Below are 16,879 nucleotides of genomic sequence, written 5' to 3'. Positions count from 1 at the left end.
GTAAGGGCTTCATTGGTTCATTTGAAAAAGTCATGCCAGATTTCATAGGTTTGATCTGTTTGTTATGAAGCGTTATGACAAAGTCAGTAGGCCTGACATATGTATTGTGAAAAGCATGCATTAAAGACAATAGGCTTTTAAAGATGGATTGTTATTACACTGTTCCAAAGTCTGTAGGCAGATATTTTGTTACATGGAATTTTACAGCTTCTCGTAGTAGGCAAGATATTTGGAGCTGGTGATTCACCCAAACTGTGGAACAGAAGATGTGTACTATCATAAATCTTGTTAGGATCACTTAGGAGAGACAATATTTTGCTTTGCCAGCTGTAATGTTGTATACATGTGCACTTTTATTACCGTACGTCGGGTGGTTGCCTTGTGGAACGCTTATGCTTAGTAAAAAGGGCTTGTGTTTGTAATAGTAACAAGCTACTGATAAAGGCCATGTGCTAGGTTGTGAAATGCTACGAGTAAGGCAGAATGCCGAACATTTGACTGTGAAAAGCATATGTTAAAGTGACAGGCATTTAATGGTGGATTGTTATCACTCTGAAATAAAGCTTACAGGTAAGTTTTTGTTAAATGGAATCTCATTAATTGCCTAAATTGGCAAGGGATTTAGTGTTGGCTATCCTCTTTGAAGATTTGGGCTGGGAAAATCCGTGCTAAGCTCTGTGAGGAGAGATAATATTTTGCATCAACAATTGTAATTTTGCATAAACGTGGATTTTTATGACTGTATGCCTAATGGTTGCCTTGTGGGAAAGCTTACACTCAGTACAGTAGTCCAGAGGTGATAATGGTGAGAGGCCAATGAAAACAGCTATAGGCTTGATTGGTGTCCAGGGGAAAGGTATGCCTGATGCCATAGGTCTGGCTTGCTTATTGTGAAAAGGTATACAAAGACAGTAGGCCTGCCTTGTTTATTTTGAAAGTAATTTAGTAAAGCCAAAAGATATCTAAAGGTGGATTATTATCACATTATGTTACAGGCAGTAGAAAGGTATTTGGCTACATATAATCTAAAAAGAATACCATTGTAGACAGAGGCTTTGGTGTTGGTTAGCCACTTTGACAAACATTAGGCATAGAATTTTACTGTGATGATTCTTTTTATGCTGTCTTTTGAAGGGTTGCGTACTGTTTTTCCAATTGGTATTTTGTACATAATTGTAGCTGTATACACGTATGCCTGATTGTTGCCAGCTTATGTGCACTTTAGGATGCCTGGGTTGTTTGTAGTGTCATGCCATTATCAGTTTACTGGAAAATATTATGTCAGATTCCTTAGGTGTAATTCATTTATAAGGAAAAGTTATCACAAAGCTAGTAGACCTTTCTTACTCATTGTAAAAAACGTGTGCTAAATGCAATAGGCTTTTTAGGGTGGATTGTTATTACACTGTGCAAAAGCATTTAGGGAGGTATTTTGTAACATGGAATCTCACAGATTACTATATGTGGCAAGGATGTTGGTGTTGGTGACCCACCTGAACAAACCATGGGGAAAAACAATGTGCACAATGGTAATCCTTATTAGGCTCTATTAACAAGGATTTTTTATTGTTTTGACAACTCTATTTTGTATGTATTTGTTATTTGTTATTTTAATCTGGGATACCTGATGGTTGCCTTATGGGGAGACTTATAAACCATTTATTTGTTTATTCTCTTTTTATTTTACAGTTTCTTAAGATGAAACGACAGCTCTTCAATGCTAACTGGTCAGCTGCATGCTGCTCGTTTCTTCTGCATTGTACTGCAACCCACGTGGCCACTGTCTCTAAATCAGGAGACCGTTATAGAATGCATTTGTCTATAATGTATCATTGTTTCACCATTCCAAGATGACCAATATGTGGGTTCTAAATGTGGCAGCCATGCTTGAACTTTAAAACAACAATAGACTGTTTACAATACCTTTGCAAGGTTGACACATGCTTCTATCTAGTTGTGTTATTGCAAGCATATGCCTGCCATGTTTAGATGGCCGTATGTTTCCTTTTTTCTACTTGTATTGTTTTATTTTTTCCTGCAGATTTTGCTGTCTTTGTTTGTGTTTTATTGCAGTGGTGTCAGACAGGAAATGCAAGAATGAGTTAGTGGATGGATGAACAGATTCATGAGAGTAATGATGAGTCAGCTACACACAAGGCACTTTCATTCATAAGCAGTGCCAGTGACTGCTTCCTTTTTAGGTTTGGGTTCTGAAAGTACAGCTGTCAACCAGATTGTGATCGGTTAAAATCTACATATACTGGACTTTGTACCAACCCCTTCAACCACTAGCTGTTTAGGACCAACACTGTGCAGCCAGTCAGTCATATCTTGACTCAGCCCATAAGAGTAATGCTGTCTCACCTAGTGCTATTGGCCACTGTGTGTATCATTCCTACTCCTTTGACGTACTTGTGTTGCAATGCTTGAGAGGCTATTTTACATCTAAAATGTGGGTACTCTCAGCCATAGTCCATGTTTACACATTTACATTTAGCAAGTTAAGAAGCCAGCCGAATGGATAATGCAATACACTGCTTTTTCTCCTTTCCCTACAGGCACTGAAGCTAACCTGCAGCAGTAGTTGTATGGTAGCTGGTGCTGAAGTGGCATCTGGAGTTGTCTCTGGCACTGAGCACCACACTTGCTCCATTTATGTCAATGCTATGTGACAACCTGAACAACAAAGGCAAAATAAATGCAAAATGTGTTCATCACAAAACCAGCCAATGATAAGAAAAAGGCTGACGCAAATCCCAAAGTACTGGTACTGTCCACAACAGGTATTTTGACAAAATACATCTAAGGCTGTCTGAGGTCAAAACTGAGACCCTGTGAGAACAAGGGGAATGCTGGGAAATTCAAATACACGAGAGCAGAGCACCCCAGACTACGGCAGTGACAGTAGGCACCCAGAAACAACTCTGACAGAGCACATCCCATCATACCACATCCTGCAGTGACACTCAGTGGAAAAACACATAGATCTGACAGGTCAGAGAGAGTATCTGTAAAAAAGGCTGAGTTGCAGCATGTAGCCCATTGATCTAGAACAAACAAGTGACAGCAGAAGCCAAGCGCTATATAACCAGGTCAGAAATGGAACTGAGCAAAAAACAGTCTTTCCATGACTTTGGTATATGATGAGTTGCCAGATTTAGCCAAAGATTAGAAGCAATAAATACAAAAGAAGACTGTCAGTCACAGGCATCAATAGGGTGTCCTGGGCTGGCAAGTCATATGCAATCATGGCAAACATCCCTACCACGAGCACAATGAACAGCACACAGAGGTTTTTCAGGCCGGGCTTTATGTCTCAAATAAGGACAGCCCTGTTGATTAACCCGATTGTGGGGATAAGAGAGAGAGCATCTGTGCACCCTCCAATGCGGGTACAACAGTGCTTAGACACAAGGAGGAAGAGATGTTAGATGGTTTCTCAGGCGATTGGGCTGCCTAGGTTGGGTCGCCGGCAAACAGGAGGTGCTGTCAGCCAAATGTTCTGAGTGGGAGCAGACGCCAGTTGTTGTGCAGCGGTCTTGGGGGATATTTGAGAAGAATCCTTATTGCTTCCTGGTTCTGGATGGATAGTTAATATAAAACTAGCTTACTGAGCGCACTAGAAAGTGTAATGTGCCTTTTTGTAAACAGCTATTTTAGCAGGGGTGGTAGTCCTTCCATGGTGCCTTTAGAGAATGGATACTGTACCTAACAGCTGTATTGTAACTTACGAACAGATACCAAGCTCAAAAACATTTAGAAGGGGACTTTTCCGTATGAAGGGGCCACTTAGAGTAATTTATAGGCCTGTTAAGTACTGCTTCATTCAGTGCCAAAAAACTATTCTACCAAGCAGGCACTAGCCAGAAAAACCTATCACAAACTCTTCTGACTACATACACCCCCTGCTCTACATATCTCAGTTGATATGAATGTAGATGTGAACCCTTTACTACCTACTGGGGCAGACCATCCAGAAAACAACCAGAACGTTTCTTGATTCTTGTTTCACATTGATAGCATGCATGAGCAGTGGCCTCTGGAAGATCCAGAAAGAGTTCAATAAACAAAACATTAGGTCTGAAGGATGATTTATTGATTGAAACAGCGATATATCCAACCCGCCATATGTGATGGACAGTCCCACTAACCCCCCATGATTAGTGGAAGAGGGTTCCCATTGTTTTTCTCTGTATTTCAGTATTTTGTCCTTAATCTGTAGGTTATTTATTACTTATAGTTATCTTTTGACCTCATCCTAGGTATTGCTTCTGTCGCGTAGGTTCTCATTATCCTAATGAGGCTACTGGATTTGGTTGGCAGAATCACCTGAATTGTGGGGTACTGAGTACAATTCCACACCATGTGACGCCTGTTGGCCTAATCCGGGTTTTCCGGCTAACTAGCAGCGCCTCATCTCTGCCCAAGTGCAGGACTGATTGTGGCAACCGGGCGCATGACAAGAAAGACTCCTCAGGGGAATCGTGGTTGATCAGATCTCACCCCTTTTTCTCGGTTACATTAGTCTCACACAGGCAAAGACAAACAGAGGCAGAATATAATTCAATAAGGGTTTATTGAAGTAACTGCATTTTAGATAAAATGGCATCTATTACAATAACTAGGATGATAAAACACAATAGAAGCAAAATTGTGACAAGGAGAGTGAAACACAGAAACAGTCCCACCATACTGTCACTAGGAGTGATATATATCTTTCCCACCTAAGCTATGTTAGAGCACAGCGTGATAATCCCTAATCTGCCCTTCAGATTTACCCCCTGGGAAAACATCATACCCCATACCTGAGCAGAGAAGCCTGTTGTCTAAAAAGACACTGTTCACATATAGGCCAGGGATTTGGTAGTCTAAGCAAGCAGCTGTAGCGAAGATGATCAGCAATCAGCATGCAGTAATGGCCATCTGACTGGAATCTCCATCTAACCTGTATGGGACAGAGAAGTATTTTTATAATTAAACAATGGATGTTCTAGGAAAAAATGTCCCACATAAGGATGTGTATATTTCTGTGAATGTTGGAGACACAGAGTACCACTTTTGCTGCCAACCCTGACTGCAGCCTTGAGGAAAGCACAAAGTGAAATGAATGTGGTACTAAGAATGAGATGCTTTCCTAGGTGAAAAAACAATTAAATAGAGAAAATAAAACAACACCGCAAATGTGACTAATGCTAGAAAAATAAAGCGATTCTCAATAAAATGTAACTGGGCTAAAGTGCACACCGATAGGCCTAGTTTGTTAAAATAACGCTGTGTAAAATATGACTATAATAGCTATACAACACTTCTTGATGCAATCCATTATGTTTATTTTTAATTTTTTTAAAAGGCGCAAGTGGTATTACTTGGAGTTGCTGGGTCCTCCAAAAACATATTTTAAGCGCAAGAGAGACAAATGATTGAATTATTGCAGTGTTTTCATCATAATAGCGCTATAACATACTGTCTGGGTAAGCTCATATTACACCAGGATTTGTATTCTCGTAAGGCTTTGATTTTTCAGAATTTATAAAAATCTATGCACAGGGGACTGGAAGTAGGTAGGAAGTGTAGGAAAGTACTATCTTGTCTGGCATGTTACCCCCATATTTCACTGTATATATGTTGTTTTAGTTGTATGTGTCACTGGGACCCTGCCAGCCAGGGCCCCAGTGCTCATAAGTGTGCCCTGTATGTGTTCCCTGTGTGATGACTAACTGTCTCACTGAGGCTCTGCTAACCAGAACCTCAGTGGTTATGCTCTCTCTTTGCTTTCCAAATTGTCACTAACAGGCTAGTGACCAATTTCACCAATTCACATTGGCATACTGGAACACCCTTATAATTCCCTAGTATATGGTACTGAGGTACCCAGGGTATTGGGGTTCCAGGAGATCCCTATGGGCTGCAGCATTTTTTTTGCCACCCATAGGGAGCTCTGACAATTCTTACACAGGCCTGCCACTGCAGCCTGAGTGAAATAACGTCCACGTTATTTCACAGCCATTTACCACTGCACTTAAGTAACTTATAAGTCACCTATATGTCTAACCTTTACCTGGTAAAGGTTGGGTGCTAAGTTACTTAGTGTGTGGGCACCCTGGCACTAGCCAAGGTGCCCCACATTGTTCAGGGCAAATTGCCCGGACTTTGTGAGTGCGGGGACACCATTACACGCGTGCACTATACATAGGTCACTACCTATGTATAGCGTCACAATGGTAACTCCGAACATGGCCATGTAACATGTCTAAGATCATGGAATTGTCACCCCAATGCCATTCTGGCATTGGGGAGACAATTCCATGATCCCCCGAGTCTCTAGCACAGACCCGGGTACTGCCAAACTACCTTTCCCGGGGTTTCACTGCAGCTGCTGCTGCTGCCAACCCCTCAGACAGGTTTCTGCCCTCCTGGGGTCCAGCCAGGCTTGGCCCAGGAAGGCAGAACAAAGGACTTCCTCAGAGAGAGGGTGTTACACCCTCTCCCTTTGGAAAAAGGTGTCAGGGCTGGGGAGGAGTAGCCTCCCCCAGCCTCTGGAAATGCTTTGATGGGCACAGATGGTGCCCATCTCTGCATAAGCCAGTCTACACCGGTTCAGGGATCCCCCAGCCCTGCTCTGGCGCGAAACTGGACAAAGGAAAGGGGAGTGACCACTCCCCTGACCTGCACCTCCCCTGGGAGGTGCCCAGAGCTCCTCCAGTGTGCTCCAGACCTCTGCCATCTTGGAAACAGAGGTGCTGCTGGCACGCTGGACTGCTCTGAGTGGCCAGGGCCAGCAGGTGACGTCAGAGACTCCTTCTGATAGACTCTTACCTGTGTTGCTAGCCTATCCTCCTTCCTAAGTAGCCAAACCTCCTTTTCTGGCTATTTAGGGTCTCTGCTTTGGGGAATTCTTTAGATAACGAATGCAAGAGCTCATCAGAGTTCCTCTGCATCTTTCTCTTCACCTTCTGTCAAGGAATCGACCGCTGACTGCTCTGGATGCCTACAAAACCGCAACAAAGTAGCAAAGACGACTACTGCAACTTTGTATCTCTGATCCTGCGGCCTTCTCGACTGTTTTCCTGGTGGTGCATGCTGTGGGGGTAGTCTGCCTCCTCTCTGCACTAGAAGCTCCGAAGAAATCTCCCATGGGTCGACGGAATCGTCCCCCTGCAACCGCAGGCACCAAAAGACTGCATCACTGGTCCTCTGGGTCCCCTCTCAGCACGACGAGCATGGTCCCTGGAACTCATCAACTCTGTCCAAGTGACTCCCACAGTCCAGTGACTCTCCAGTCCAAGTTTGGTGGAGGTAAGTCCTTGCCTCCCCACGCTAGACTGCACTGCTGGGTACCGCGTGATTTGCAGCTGCTCCGGCTCCTGTGCACTCTTCCAGGATTTCCTTTGTGCACAGCCAAGCCTGGGTCCCCGACACTCTAACCTGCAGTGCACAACCTCCTGAGGTGTCCTCCGGCGTCGTGGGACCTTCTTTTGTGACTTCGGGTGAGCTCCGGTTCACTCTTCTTCGTAGTGCCTGTTTCGGCACTTCTGCGGGTGCTGCTTGCTTCTGAGTGGGCTCTTTGTCTTGCTGGACGCCCCCTCTGTCTCCTCACGCAATTGACGACATCCTGGTCCCTCCTGGGCCACAGCAGCATCCAAAAACCCTAACCGCGACCCTTGCAGCTAGCAAGGCTTGTTTGCGGTCTTTCTGCACGGAAACACATCTGCAAGCTTCTTCACGACGTGGGACATCCATCCTCCAAAGGGGAAGTTCCTAGTCCTCTTCGTTCTTGCAGAATCAACAGCTTCTACATCATGTTGCAGCTTCTTTGCACCCACAGCTGGCATTTCCTGGGCATCTACCCACTCCCGACTTGAGTGTGACTCTTGGACTTGGTCCCCTTGTTCCACAGGTACTCTTGTCTGGAAATCCAATGTTGTTGCATTGCTGGTGTTGGTCTTCCTTGCAGAATTCCCCTATCACGACTTCTGTGCTCTCTGGGGAACTTAGGTGCACTTTACACCTACTTTTCAGGGTCTTGGAGTGGGCTATTTTTCTAACCCTCACTGTTTTCTTACAGTCCCAGCGACCCTCTACAAGCTCACATGGGTTTGGGGTCAATTTGTGGTTCGCATTCCACTTCTAGAGTATATGGTTTGTGTTGCCCCTATACCTATGTGCTCTCATTGCAATCTATTGTGACTATACATTGCTTGCACTGTTTTCTATTGCTATTACTGCATAATTTTGGTATTGTGTACATATATCTTGTGTATATTTGCTATCTTCATACTGAGGGTACTCACTGAGATACTTTTGGCATATTGTCATAAAAATAAAGTACCTTTATTTTTAGTATATCTGTGTATTGTGTTTTCTTATGATATTGTGCATATGACACCAGTGATATAGTAGGAGCTTTGCATGTCTCCTAGATCAGCCTAAGCTGCTCTGCTAAGCTACCCTTTTCTATCAGCCTAAGCTGCTAGACACCTCTTCTACACTAATAAGGGATAACTGGACCTGGTGCAGAGTGTAAGTACCCCTTGGTACTCACTACAAACCAGGCCAGCCTCCTACATTGGTTGTGCAGTGGTGGGATAAGTACTTGCAACTACTTACCACTTTGTCATTTTGTACTTTTCATAAGAGAAAAATATACAAAACAAGTTCAGTGTATGTACACCTAACCAAAAAGTTTTGCTTTTCTCCTCTTACTGTATTGCTAAGTGCTGAAAAGTACCTAAAAAACTTCAAAAAGTTTCTTAAAAGTTGAAAAAGTTTTTTTCTGTTCCTTAAAAAGTTCTGAGACTGTTTCTTTCTTTTTCTGTCCCTTAAACCTTTAAACCTTTTCCTATCATGTCTGGTACAGGTCAAACTCTGGATCTGGCCAGCACAGCTTATGACCACCTTAACTGGAAAGGTGTAAGGAGTCTCAGCATTGATAGAGGTTTAGGGGTAGGGAAGAATCCCTCTAGAGAACTGTTAGTTAATATGCTCATTGAGAATGATAAGGCCATAGCTAGCACATCAGGTGACAGATTAGCTGATGGTTCACACTCTGACTCTGGGGTAGCCCCAGCAAAAGTGTTAGATGGGAACCTTCCCAATCTGACCCTTAGCAGGCAACCTAGTATGGCTGGTACTAGTGTGAGCTCTCATCACAGTAGGGATGTCACTCCTTTAGGACAGGTTGTTAGGGTACCATCTGTTAGGGACAGGTCTCCCTCTGTTCATTTACACCATTCTTCTGTGTCTAAGCATGCCCAACCCACCCACCCTGATGACAGAGTGTTAGAAAGGGAACTCAATAGATTGAGAGTGGAAGAGTCCAGACTGAAGCTTAAAAAGCAACAGCTGGATCTAGACAGGGAAGCATATGACTTAGAAAAAGAAAGACAGAGGTTGGGGTTTGGAGCCCATGGTGGCAGCAGCAGTATTACAGATAGTAATCCTGTAAAAGAGCATGATTCTAGGAATCTGCACAAGATAGTTCCCCCTTACAAGGAGGGGGATGACATTAACAAGTGGTTTGCTGCACTTGAGAGGGCCTGTGTTGTACAGGGGGTCCTTCAAAGGCAGTGGGCTGCTATCCTATGGCTATCTTTCAGTGGAAAGGGTAGGGATAGGCTCCTTACTGTGAAGGAAAGTGATGCCAATAATTTTACAGTTTTAAAGAATGCACTCCTAGATGGTTATGGCTTAACCACTGAACAGTACAGGATCAAGTTCAGAGAAACCAAATAGGAGTCTTCACAAGACTGGGTAGACTTTGTTGACCATTCAGTGAAGGCCTTGGAGGGGTGGTTACATGGCAGTAAAGTTTCTGACTATGAAAGCCTGTATAACTTAATCCTGAGAGAGCATATTCTTAATAACTGTGTGTCTGATTTGTTGCACCAATATCTAGTGGACTCAGATCTGACCACTCCCCAAGAATTGGGAAAGAAGGCAGACAAATGGGTCAGAACAAGAGTGAACAGAAACGTTCATACACGGGGTGACAAGGATGGCAAGAAGAAGGATGGTAAGTCTTCAGACAAGGGTGGGGACAAATCTAAAAATGAGTCTTCATCAGGCCCACAAAAACACTCTGGTGGGGGTGGTGGGTCCAAATCCTCTTCTAATCAAGTAAAGAAACCATGGTGCTATTTATGTAAAGTAAAAGGCCATTGGACAACTGATGCCAGTTGTCCAAAGAAAAGCACCAAGCCTCCCACTACCACAACCCCTACTGCTACACCTAGTGCCCCTAGCAATAGCAGTGGTGGTTGGAGCAAACCAACTAATAGCCAATCCAAGGGAGTAGCTGAGCTCACTTTTGGTAATTTAGTTGGGGTTGGTCCTGTTAGGGAGACCACAGAGGCTGTGTTAGTCTCTGAAGGTGCCATTGATTTGGCCACCTTGGTTGCTTGTCCCCTTAATATGGATAAGTACAAGCAACTTCCCCTAATAAATGGTGTTGAGGTTCAGGCCTACAGGGACACAGGTGCCAGTGTTACCATGGTAATAGAGAAACTGGTCCACCATGAAAAACACCTACTTGGTCACCAGTACCAAGTGACTGATGCTCATAACAACACTCTTAGCTACCCCATGGCTGTTGTGAATCTCAACTGGGGGGGGGTTAATGGTCCAAAGAAAGTTGTGGTTGCCTCAGATTTACCTGTAGACTGTCTACTAGGGAACGATTTAGAGACATCAGCTTGGGCAGAAGTGGAGTTGGAGGCTCATGCAGCAATGCTGGGCATTCCTGGGCATATTTTTGCTTTGACAAGGGCTCAGGCCAAAAAGCAAAAAGGACAGGGTGACTTGGATCCTGGAACAATGGACCAAGTGCTCCCTAAAGCTAGGGTTAGTAAAGGTAAAACACTACCTACTATCCCTCCCTCTACAGTGGATTCAACTTCTGAGGAAGAAGAATTTCCACCCTGTGCAGAACCTTCACCAGAGGAGCTGGAAGCAGACACTGCTGAGCTTTTGGGTGGAGGGGGGCCTGCCAGGGAGGAGCTGAGTGTGGCACAGCTGACCTGTCTCACACTAGAGGGTCTAAGACAGCAAGCTGTCAAACAGCAAAATGGGGATGTCAGTGACTCTCACAGAGTTTACTGGGAGGACAACCTCTTGTATACAGAGGCAAGGGACCCAAAACCTGGAGCTGCCAGGAGATTGGTTATTCCCCTGCAATACAGAGAGTTCCTCCTAACTCTAGCCCACAACATTCCCTTGGCTGGACATTTAGGGCAAATGAAAACATGGGACAGGCTTGTCCCCTTGTTTCATTGGCCTAGAATGTCAGAGGACACAAAGGAATTTTGTAAGTCCTGTGTCACCTGTCAAGCAAGTGGCAAAACAGGTGGCACCCCTTATTCCACTGCCTGTGGTTGGGGTTCCCTTTGAAAGGGTAGGGGTTGACATAGTTGGCCCCTTGACCCTCCTACTGCTTCAGGCAATAGGTTTATCTTGGTGGTAGTGGACCATGCCACCAGATATCCTGAAGCAATTCCTCTAAGGACAACTACAGCTCCTGCAGTGGCAAAGGCCCTCCTGGGAATCTTTTCCAGGGTGGGCTTCCCAAAAGAGGTGGTATCAGACAGGGGTAGCAACTTTATGTCTGCTTACTTAAAGCCCATGTGGAAGGAATGTGGTGTAACATACATATGCACCACACCCTATCATCCACAAACAAATGGACTGGTTGAGAGGTTTAATAAAACTCTCAAAGGAATGATAATGGGACTCCCTAAAAAACTCCAGAGGAGATGGGATGTCCTGTTACCTTGCCTCTTTTTTGCTTACAGGGAGGTACCCCAGAAAGGAGTGGGCTTCAGCCCTTTGAACTCCTATTTGGACACCCTGTAAGAGGTCCTCTAACACTTGTAAAGGAGGGTTGGGAACAACCTTTAAAAGCTCCTAAGCAAGACATAGTGGACTATGTACTTGGCCTAAGATCTAGAATGGCTGAGTATATGAAAGGGGCCAGTAAAAACCTTCAGGCCAGCCAAGAGCTCCAAAAGCAATGGCATGACCAGAAGGCTGTTCTGATTCAGTACCAACGAGGGCAGAAGTGTGGGTCTTGGAGCCTGTGGCCCCAAGAGCACTCCAAGACAAATGGAGTGGCCCCCACATTATTGTTGAGAAAAAGGGAGAAGTCACCTACTTGGTTGACTTAGGCACTGCCAGGAGTCCCCTTAGGGTGCTCCATGTCAATCGCCTGAAACCCTACTATGACAGGGCTGATCTCACCCTGCTCATGGCAACAGATGAAGGACAGGAAGAAGAGAGTGACCCTCTCCCTGATCTCTTCTCTTCCACAGAACAAGATGCTCTAGTGGAAGGTGTAGTTTTGGCAGATTGTCTTACTTCTGAGCAGAAAGACCACTGCATAAATCTCCTGGGTCAGTTTTCTGAACTCTTTTCTACCGTGCCAGGCCCCACTTCTTGGTGTGAGCACACTATAGATACAGGAGACAGCTTGCCTGTCAAAAGTAAGATCTATAGGCAGCCTTACCATGTCAGGGACTGCATAAAACAAGAAGTTCAGAAAATGCTTGAACTGGGAGTGGTTGAGCACTCTGAAAGTCCATGGGCCTCTCCTGTGGTACTTGTACCAAAACCTCATTCCAAAGATGGGAAAAGGGAAATGAGATTTTGTGTGGATTACAGAGGTCTCAACCAGGTAACTAAAACTGATGCTCACCCTATACCTAGGGCAGATGAGCTCATAGATACCCTGGCATTTGCCAAGTATCTAAGCACCTTTGATTTGACTGCAGGGTATTGGCAGATCAAGTTATCAGAGGATGCTAAAGCAAAAACTGCATTTTCAACCATTGGAGGGCACTACCAATTCACAGTAATGCCTTTTGGTTTGAAAAATGCACCTGCCACTTTTCAGAGGTTGGTGAATACAGTCCTGCAAGGGTTGGTGGCTTTTAGTGCAGCATATCTAGATGATATCGCTGTTTTTAGCTCCACCTGGGATGATCCCCTGGTACACCTGTGGAAAGTTTTGGAGGACCTGCAAAAGGCAGGCCTCACTATCAAGGCTTCAAAATGCCAGATAGGGCAGGGGAAAGTGGTTTATCTGGGACACCTTGTAGGTGGAGAACAGATTGCACCACTTCAGGGGAAAATCCAAACTATCATAGATTGGGTTCCCCCTACAACTCAGACCCAGGTGAGAGCCTTCTTAGGCCTCACTGGGTACTACAGGAGGTTCATAAAGAACTATGGCTCCATAGCAGCCCCTCTTAATGACCTCACTTCAAAGAAAATGCCTAAAAAGGTATTGTGGACAGCTAACTGTCAAAAAGCTTTTGAGGAGCTGAAACAGGCCATGTGCTCTGCACCTGTCCTAAAAAGCCCCTGTTACTCCAAAAAATTCATTGTCCAAACTGATGCATCTGAATTAGGGGTAGGGGCAGTCTTATCACAACTTAATTCTGAGGGCCAGGATCAACCTGTTGCTTTTATCAGCAGGAGGTTGACCCCTAGAGAAAAGCGTTGGTCTGCCATAGAGAGAGAGGCCTTTGCTGTGGTCTGGGCACTGAAGAAGTTGAGGCCATACCTGTTTGGCACTCACTTCATTGTTCAGACAGACCACAAACCTCTACTTTGGCTAAAACAAATGAAAGGTGAAAACCCTAAATTGTTGAGGTGGTCCATATCCCTACAGGGAATGGACGACACAGTGGAACATAGACCAGGGAGTACCCACTCCAATGCAAATGGACTCTCCAGATATTTCCACTTAGACAATGAAGACTCATCAGGTCATGGCTAGTCTTATTGTCCTTCGTTTGGGGGGGGTTGTGTAGGAAAGTACCATCTTGCCTGGCATGTTACCCCCATATTTCACTGCATATATGTTGTTTTAGTTGTATGTGTCACTGGGACCCTGCCAACCAGGGCCCCAGTGCTCATAAGTGTGCCCTGTATGTGTTCCCTGTGTGATGACTAACTGTCTCACTGAGGCTCTGCTAACCAGAACCTCAGTGGTTATGCTCTCTCTTTGCTTTCCAAATTGTCGCTAACAGGCTAGTGACCAATTTCACCAATTCACATTGGCATACTGGAACACCCTTATAATTCCCTAGTATATGGTACTGAGGTACCCAGGGTATTGGGGTTCCAGGAGATCCCTATGGGCTGCAGCATTTCTTTTGCCACCCATAGGGAGCTCTGACAATTCTTACACAGGCCTGCCACTGCAGCCTGAGTGAAATAACGTCCACGTTATTTCACAGCCATTTACCACTGCACTTAAGTAACTCATAAGTCACCTATATGTCTAACCTTTACCTGGTAAAGTTTGGGTGCTAAGTTACTTAGTGTGTGGGCACCCTGGCACTAGCCAAGGTGCCCCCACATCGTTCAGGGCAAATTCCCCGGACTTTGTGAGTGCGGGGACACCATTACACGTGTGCACTGTACATAGGTCACTACCTATGTATAGCGTCACCATGGTAACTCCGAACATGGCCATGTAACATGTCTAAGATCATGGAATTGTCATCCCAATGCCATTCTGGCATTGGGGAGACAATTCCATAATCCCTCGAGTCTCTAGCACAGACCCGGGTACTGCCAAACTACCTTTCCTGGGGTTTCACTGCAGCTGCTGCCAACCCCTCAGACAGGTTTCTGCCCTCCTGGGGTCCAGCCAGGCTTGGCCCAGGAAGGCAGAACAAAGGACTTCCTCAGAGAGAGGGTGTTACACCCTCTCCCTTCGGAAAAAGGTGTCAGGGCTGGGGAGGAGTAGCCTCCCCCAGCCTCTGGAAATGCCTTGATGGGCACAGATGGTGCCCATCTCTGCATAAGCCAGTCTACACCGGTTCAGGGATCCCCCAGTCCTGCTCTGGCGCGAAACTGGACAAAGGAAAGGGGAGTGATCACTCCCCTGACCTGCACCTCCCCTGGGAGGTGCCCAGAGCTCCTCCAGTGTGCTCCAGACCTCTGCCATCTTGGAAACAGAGGTGCTGCTGGCACACTGGACTGCTCTGAGTGGCCAGGGCCAGCAGGTGACGTCAGAGACTCCTTCTGATAGGCTCTTACCTGTGTTGCTAGCCTATCCTCCTTCCTAAGTAGCCAAACCTCCTTTTCTGGCTATTTAGGGTCTCTGGTTTGGGGAATTCTTTAGATAACGAATGCAAGAGCTCATCAGAGCTCCTCTGCATATCTCTCTTCACCTTCTGCCAAGGAATCGACCGCTGATTGCTCTGGACGCCTACAAAACCACAACAAAGTAGCAAAGACGACTACTGCAACCTTGTATCGCTGATCCTGCGGCCTTCTCAACTGTTTTCCTGGTGGTGCATGCGTGGGGGTAGTCTGCCTCCTCTCTGCACTAGAAGCTCTGAAGAAATCTCCTGTGTGTCGACGGAATCGTCCCCCTGCAACCGCAGGCACCAAAAGACTGCATCACCGGTCCTCTGGGTCCCCTCTCAGCACGGCGAGCGTGGTTCCTGGAACTCAGCAACTCTGTCCAAGTGACTCCCACAGTCCAGCGACTCTCCAGTCCAAGTTTGGTGGAGGTAAGTCCTTGCCTCTCCACGCTAGACTGCATTGCTGGGTACCGCGTGATTTGCAGCTGCTCCGGCTCCTGTGCACTCTTCCAGGATTTCCTTTGTGCACAGCCAAGCCTGGGTCCCCGACACTCTAACCTGCAGTGCACGACCTCCTGAGTTGTCCTCTGGCGTTGTGGGACCTTCTTTTGTGACTTCGGGTGAGCTCCGGTTCACTCTTCTTCGTAGTGCCTGTTCCGGCACTTCTGTGGGTGCTGCTTGCTTCTGAGTGGGCTCTTTGTCTTGCTGGCCGCCCCCTCTGTCTCCTCACGCAATTGACAACATCCTGGTCCCTCCTGGGCCACAGCAGCATCCAAAAACCCTAACCGCGACCCTTGCAGCTAGCAAGGCTTGTTTGCGGTCTTTCTGCACGGAAACACCTCTGCAAGCTTCTTCACGACGTGGGACATCCATCCTCCAAAGGGGAAGTTCCTAGTCCTCTTCGTTCTTGCAGAATCCACAGCTTCTTTGCACCCACAGCTGGCATTTCCTGGGTATCTGCCCACTCCCGACTTGAGTGTGACTCTTGGACTTGGTCCCCTTGTTCCACAGGTACTCTCGTCTGGAAATCCATTGTTGTTGCATTGCTGGTGTTGGTCTTCCTTGCAGAATTCCCCTATCACGACTTCTGTGCTCTCTGGGGAACTTAGGTGCACTTTGCACCCACTTTTCAGGGTCTTAGGGTGGGCTATTTTTCTAACCCTCACTGTTTTCTTACAGTCCCAGCGACCCTCTACAAGCTCACATAAGTTTGGGGTCCATTTGTGGTTCGCGTTCCACTTCTAGAGTATATGGTTTGTGTTGCCCCTATACCTATGTGCTCTCATTGCAATCTATTGTGACTATACATTGCTTGCACTGTTTTCTATTGCTATTACTGCATAATTTTGGTATTGTGTACATATATCTTGTGTATATTTGCTATCCTCATACTGAGGGTACTCACTGAGATACTTTTGGCATATTCTTATAAAAATAAAGTACCTTTATTTTTAGTATATCTGTGTATTGTGTTTTCTTATGATATTGAGCATATGACACCAGTGGTATAGTAGGAGCTTTGCATGCCTCCTAGATCAGCCTAAGCTGCTCTGCTAAGCTACCCTTTTCTATCAGCCTAAGCTGCTAGACACCTCTTCTACACTAATAAGGGATAACTGGACCTGGTGCAAAGTGTAAGTACCCCTTGGTACTCACTACAAACCAGGCCAGCCTCCTACAGAAAGCAGTAATTCCATGGTTCGAATGCCCTGTGATTCTGTGCACACCCACTAACTTGCATGTTGATGGGCATTCCCCAATGCCTCACCAATCTCTTACCACACTAG

Source organism: Pleurodeles waltl, chromosome 2_2 (genome assembly GCF_031143425.1).
Source record: "Pleurodeles waltl isolate 20211129_DDA chromosome 2_2, aPleWal1.hap1.20221129, whole genome shotgun sequence".
In the NCBI taxonomy this organism is placed as follows: domain Eukaryota; kingdom Metazoa; phylum Chordata; class Amphibia; order Caudata; family Salamandridae; genus Pleurodeles; species Pleurodeles waltl.
The sequence above is the reverse complement of the archived record's forward strand: the minus strand, read 5'-3'. Positions refer to the sequence as shown.